This window comes from Triticum urartu, chromosome 4A (assembly GCF_056163025.1).
Source record: "Triticum urartu cultivar PI428250 chromosome 4A, HENAU_Tu73, whole genome shotgun sequence".
Taxonomy (NCBI): domain Eukaryota; kingdom Viridiplantae; phylum Streptophyta; class Magnoliopsida; order Poales; family Poaceae; genus Triticum; species Triticum urartu.
The window spans coordinates 93,374,973-93,382,025 of NC_141876.1; positions in this window are offsets into that span (position 1 = coordinate 93,374,973).

Genomic DNA, 7,053 nt, shown 5'->3' on the forward strand with positions numbered 1-7,053 from the left:
CAGATCGAAAGCTATGCCCCCGGCCGTCAGGTCAGATTTGGAAGTTTAAACTACACGTCTGACATCCGCGGGGACTTGATCCTCGACGGATTGGAGCCACTGCCGAGCGCACCGCACTGTCACGACGAGCATGATCTAGCTCTGCCGCCGAACAGTGCCCTGGAGGCCGCACCCGCATCGGCTTCGACCCTTAATTCGGAGCCAACCGCGCCGATCGAGGATGGGTGGTTGGACGCCGCCTCGGGGGCTGCGATCCCAACGGCGATCGAGCCGAACACCAGCCCTGCACTCTGCGGGACTCGTGACTCCAAGGAGCCGGACTCCTCCCCAGACTCCGAACCTTCCGCGCCCCTGCCGATCGAATCCGATTGGGCGCCGATCATGGAGTTTACCGCCGCGGACATCTTTCAGCACTCGCCCTTCGGCGATATTATGAAATCACTAAAGTCTCTCTCTTTGTCAAGAGAGCCCTGCCCGGATCATGGCCAGCAGGATTGGGATGCGTAAGACGAAGAAATTCGACGCCCACCCACCACCGACTTTGTAGCCACTGTCGACGATTTAACCGACATGCTCGACTTCGACTCTGAAAACATCGACGGTATGGACGACGATGCGGGAGGCGTAGAAGAACCACCGTCCATAGGGCGCTGGACGCCCACCTCATCATATGATGTATACATGGTGGACGCACCAAAAGATGACGACGAGGAGCGGAAGGAAGCACCGAAGGCTTGTTCCCTCGAGAAGCAGTCAAAGCGGCGATGCAAGCGCTGCCCCAAATCCCGCCTCGACAGAAATAACGATCACACAGACCCAGCACTGGAGCAGGGCGAACCGCTGCCAGACAACGGCAATCCGGATAATCAAACCGAACAAACAAATTCTATCAAGGATAATTGTCTGGACGTAACGCCGGACAGGCACCCAGAGCAGCAGAATGCCCGTAAAAGGCTTGTTGCCACCACGAGGAGTCTTAAAAAGCAGAAGCAAAGGCTCAAGGCTGCGCAAGACACACTCCAAATCAGATGGAGTAAAATACTCAACACAGTAGCGAGGTACGGCGACAATCGCCCCTCCAAGAGCTACCCAAAGCGGAAGCTGCTACCTGAATTCGATGAGGAGGCCTCAGACCCCCCACAACCAAACATCAAAGCAGCCACCTGGCCGGATAGACAACCCCCTACCAACACAGAGCGGCATACAACGCCACTCACAATACAACACGCGACCCATGCGAGGGCTCGCACCCAAAGGACGGTGCAACAAGATCCATCTATGGACCGCGCAAGCACGCCCCAGCATACAATTCAACACAACAAAAATCCGAACAACGCGGTACACCCAGCTACAGGGGTGCCGCACACCCCCTATGTTTCACCGATGAGGTGCTGGACCATGCATTTCCAGAGGGATTCAAACCCGTAAACATAGAGACATATGACGGAACAACAGACCCTGGGGTCTAGATTGAGGACTACATCCTTCATATCCATATGGTTCGAGGAGATGATCTCCACGCCATCAAGTACTTACCCCTCAAGCTCAAAGGGCCAGCTCTTCACTGGCTAAAAGGCCTCCCTGAAAGCTCCATTGGAAGTTGGGAAGAGCTCGAAGACGCCTTTCGGGCAAATTTTCAAGGGACTTATGTCCGACCTCCGGATGCGGACGATTTGAGTCATATAACTCAACAACCCTGGGAGTCAGCCCGAAAGCTTTGGAACAGGTTTCTTACTAAAAAGAACCAGATTGTTGACTGTCCGGACGCCGAAGCCTTGGCAGCTTTTAAGCATAGCATCCGTGACGAATGGTCGCTAGACACCTCAGCCAAAATAAGTCGAGAACGATGGTCACATTAACAAACCTCATGACCTGCTTTTGCACGGGTGAGGATAGCTGGCTAGCCAGATGCAACACCAGCGACCCCAGTACATCTGAAGTTAGAGATGGAAACGGAAAGTCACGGCGCAACAACAATAACAAACGCCGGAATAAAGAAGATAGCACGAAGGGCATAGCAGTAAACGCCGGATTCAAAAGCTCTTGGCCAGGTCAGCAAAAGCCGCCCTCAAAAGGCACCAGGGATGAACTGTCCAGCCTCAATAAAATTCTGGACCAAGTATGTCAGATCCATAGTACCCCTAGTAAACCCGCTAATCATACCCACAGAGAATGCTGGGTCTTCAAGCAGTCCGGCAAGCTCAACGCCGTACACAAGGGGGAGGATACACCAAGTGAAGACGAGGACGAGCCTCCCAAGAAAGACACTGGGGAACAAAAGAAATTTCCACCAAAAGTCAAAACAGTAAACGTGTTACACGTGATCAAGGGAAAAACAATGCGGCACTCCCAGGAAAATATACCCAAGTGCCTGTCACCACGAAGTCCTCCCACTGGTTGTCTCAGCCGATCACTTTCGACCATCGCGATTACTCAGCAAGTATCCGACGCGTAGGATGGGCTGCCCTGGTATTAGACCCAGTAATTGGCGGATATCACTTCACAAGAGTCTTGATGGACGGTGGCAGCAATCTAAACCTAATATATCAGGATTCAATCCGCGGGATGGGGTTAGACCCAACAAAAATTCGCCATAGCAATACTACCTTTAAAGGAGTAACGCCAGGCCCACGGGCTCGTTGTACGGGCTCCCTCCTACTACAAGTTATATTCGGCTCCCCCGATAACTTCCGTCGCGAGCACTTAACCTTCCACATTGCTCCGTTCCAAAGTGGCTATCAAGCACCGCTCGGACGCGAAGCTTTCACTCGCTTTAATGCAATACCACACTACGCCTCCCTCACACTCAAGATGCCTGGTCCACGTGGCATCATTTCAGTGAACGGAAATATCAAGCGATCTCTGCACCCGAAGAGAGTGCGGCTGCCTTGACAGCCGCACACTAAAGGCGCCCAGACCAGCGAAAGCATCCAATAGGTCGTCAAGACCTCAGACACAACTAATCAAGCCCGGCGCCGCTATTTATACCGAATAAATGGTCACACCCCTATTTGTCAATACAAGGGGCTCAACTCGTGCAGACAAGTGGCAATTTTTTCTCATCCTGAAATTATACATGGTTTCTTTAAAAACTATCTCTTTGCACGACAACTTTTTCAACTAAATTACTCTCTTTTACAGACGATCATCGTGCTACACCCGTCCAGGATACGGCACAACGGAGACACAAGCGCAGACATGCAGCAGGGACCAGCTCCAAGGATTCTTTTTAGATTAAGACCCTGCGTAAACCTTTTTTTTACTGTCTCTTGTTGATACATATCCACCGTTGCGAAGGATGCTGACGTCTTGGCATGTGGCCACGCCAGAACAATGCACGTACCTGGACACAAGGGGCTTCTTACAAAGGCCATTATTTAGGCCCGGTTTATACCGCAAAGACCGAATACCTTAGGGAGTGTTCGGCGTCGCGAGTTTGGCCCTATATGCATCAGCTCCGAATCATTGTCTTTGGAAAAATGTTGGGTTTGCCCAGCTCCTGTGTTTTGGTGCCTTACGTTCCGCTTTACCGGCTAAGGTAGCACCAGGAGAACTACTGCGATTGTGCCCTGGTTCATCCGGACGAGCACCTCAGTAGAGAAAGCCGAAAACTGACTGTCATGATATAGCGTGAGACTGGTCAACCACTCGATAACCTGTTAGAATGTTAGAATTCCTCCGCCTTAACGAAGGGCCGTTTTCCGTCCAGGCATGTACGCACCCCGGGATCGGGAGAGTGCGGAGCCACTAGGGGCTATCTAGTAGCCCCACTGTCAAACTCCAATGGCTAAGTGAAAGTGCTAAAGCATTATAGTCCGGTTGCCTCGCTCGCTCCGCTATCACCTCCTTAATAGGACCAAGACGTTGGGTTAAGTGTGAACGCGTGTTTTTTGCGAGCACCTCCGCATTATATGCGTGGGGGTTGAAGCCGACAGCTGCAATCTTTCAGGTTATACACATGTATACATAAACGGCCTCCCAGGAGGCATCATATTACTTTCAGGCAAAAGTATAAAAATAGCCTTATAAAAATTTATAAAAGCATTTTGCTTACAATGAGATGACATATCACTCAAACATAATATTTTTTGATCACTGGGTCTCTATCAAACGAGCACCCTCAAGAACTTCTTCAAAGTAGCGCTCAGCAGCCATTCGGCCTATGGCCGAATCCCGCGTTGCAACAGTGGTAGCATCCATCTCTGCCCAGTATGCTTTAACACGGGCAAAGGCCATCCGTGAGCCCTCTATGCACGCCGACCTCTTCATCGCATTAATGCGCGGCACCACGTCAAGGAACTGCTGCACCAAGCTAAAATAGTTGTTCGGTTTTGGCCTTTCCGGCCATAGCTGATCCACAACAGACCTCATGGCGAGTCCGGACAACCTATTCAGTTCGGCCCATTCGGCTAATTGGTCAGTCAATGAAAGCAGACGCTCGGGAGAATGGAATTGTGTCCAAAACAGCTGGTCCACTTCACGGTCCGTCTGACCCTGGAAGTACTTGGCTGCATCGGCAGCGCTCGCCACCAAATCCATATACACATCCTCCAAACTCCACAGCCGATCCAGAGGGGCATACCATGGATCTCCGAACTTCCTCCGCAACATAAAAGATTTCCCAGCTACAATATCCCCGGCTTCCCGCAGCTCCTCCTTCTTCGCCCTCATAGCAGAGCGGATGTCTTTCCTCGTTGCAGCAGCCTTCTCAAGGTCCGATGCCTTCGCTAGGTTTTCCTTCTCAAGAACCCGGCAACGGTCGGTGGCGGATTTTAATTCTATGGCCATCTTGGCCATCTTATCTCGGCTCTCGCCATGCGCGGCCTTCTCGGCCTTCAACTCTTCTGCTGCCTTCAAAGCAGCCGCATTACCAAACCTCGCTTGTTCCTTGGCTCGGGCAAGTTCTGCCCGCAAGGCTTCAACAGTGGCAGCTCCATCTGCAGTCACAACATATTAAAGATACTGGCATCATGCTGCTCTTACTATGTGGCGTTTACCAGATAATGACACTTACCCTATGCCTCGTCAAGCCTTTTGTTAACAAGCTCGGTGTCGGCGTCTGCCGCATCCAACTGCCGTTTTAAATGGGCAAACTCGCTAGTCCGGCTAGCCACCGGAGCTTCCATCACCTGCACATAGAGGCAGTATGGTTATTACCTAGGAATATGATCCTCTGTTTGTCGTCGTTTTCGACAACAACCAGAGTCTCAGGGGCTACTATCTACACAGGGCACACCTAGCATGTGCAGGACTATCATACATTATTTTACGTACCTCAAAGCCTGTCAGTAGACTCATAAAAGCTTCATGCAATCCGCTTTCGGCGGACGAGATTCTCCACATCACCGTATTCATCAGCATACGGTGTTCATCTGAGATGGCCGCTCGCCCCACCAACTCCCTCAGAACATCCGATTGCACACCAGACGGTGCCGGACTCTTTTGTCTGCTCTCTTCGAGAGCCGGACATTGGGAGCTTTGGGGGTCAATGGGATTATCTTCTGGCCTCACCGGACTCGGAGAGGCCCTCCGCGACGACACTTCGGGGTCGCCCGCTTTCGGAGCGGAGGAGTCCGGAGGAGGCGTTTCACTCTCCATCATCTCTGGAAGAAGATCCCCCGAAGACGAGCTCATTTGAGAGGGGCTAAGGCCCGAACTGCAAAGATATATGCGGTGGTTATTTTCTCAGAAGAAAAAGATGGCATACCTGTACTATTAAAGTGTTTCGGGTCACTTACGACTCGCTGGAGAATTGATCCCCCCGCGGACTTTGTGCAGCGGAAGCACCCCCCAAGGTAGGACCCTCTGTGGGAGACTTCTTCTCCTGTTTGGAAGCTTCGGCTTCCGAATCCCCGGGCGCAGTCCTTTTCCTCCTCCAGTCGTCTTCCTTCATGGAAACGCTCGCTCCCTCGGTTAGAATGGGCAGCGTTGGGGGCCCGCGTCCGCCCGTATTATCCTCCCCAGTATCTTCCTTCAAGGGCTCCGGGCAAGGTGCGACCTGGAGCATCTTTTCCAATACCGGATTGTCCAAACCCTCAGGGAGGGGGGGCCGAACACCGAATCAACTTCGCCTTTGTTAGCCAGTCTTGGTCAAAAAGCAAACTCTCAGAAATAACTTCGTAACAAATGAGAGATAGTATGTTCGGCCGGAAGATTCCTTACCTGTTCGGCGACACGGTTACTACTCAGGCCCACGTCCTTGGTGATTTCCGGACACTCTACCTGAGGTCTGAAGAATGACTTGTACATCTCCTCATGCGTCAGGCCGAGGAAATTTTGAATGACACGCGGTCCCTCGGGATTGAACTCCCACAAGCGAAGGGGCCGGCGTTTGCAAGGCTGGACTTGACGAACCAGCATAACTTGTATTACCGCAACCAAACCAAAATCTCCATTGAAGAGATCTCGAATGCGGCTTTGCAGTATAGGCACGTCCTTGGCTGGACCCCAGCTCAGACCTCTGCTGATCCATGACATCAGTTGTGGTGGACGGCCCGAGCGGAAAACTGGGCGGCCACCCACTTGGCACTTCTAGGAGCTGTGATGTAGAACCACTCCTGTTGCCACAATTCAGACACCTCTGGAATGGAACCTTTGGGCCATGGAGCTCCCGTCATCTTGCATATTGAGGCACCTCCGCACGCTGCATGTTGCCCCTCGATCATCTTTGGCTTTACTTCAAAGGTCTTGAGCCACAGGCCAAAGTGAGGGGTAACCCAGAGGAAGGCCTCACACACGACAATAAATGTCGTGATATGAAGAAAGGAGTCCGGAGCTAGATCATGGAAATCTAGCCCATAGTAAAATATCAAACCCCTGACGAAAGGATCCAGAGCAAGGCCTAGACCTCGGAGGAAGTGGGAGACGAACACGACGTTCTCGTTGGGTTCAGGGGAGGGGACGGCCTGCCCTCAGGCAGGCAGCCGATGCGAAACCTCGGCGGTCAGATATCTGGCCTCCCTCAACTTTTTCATGTCTTCTTCCGTGACGGAGGAAGGCATCCATCGGCCTTGAAGGCTAGATCCGGACATGATTGAAGGTTCGGAGCGCCTG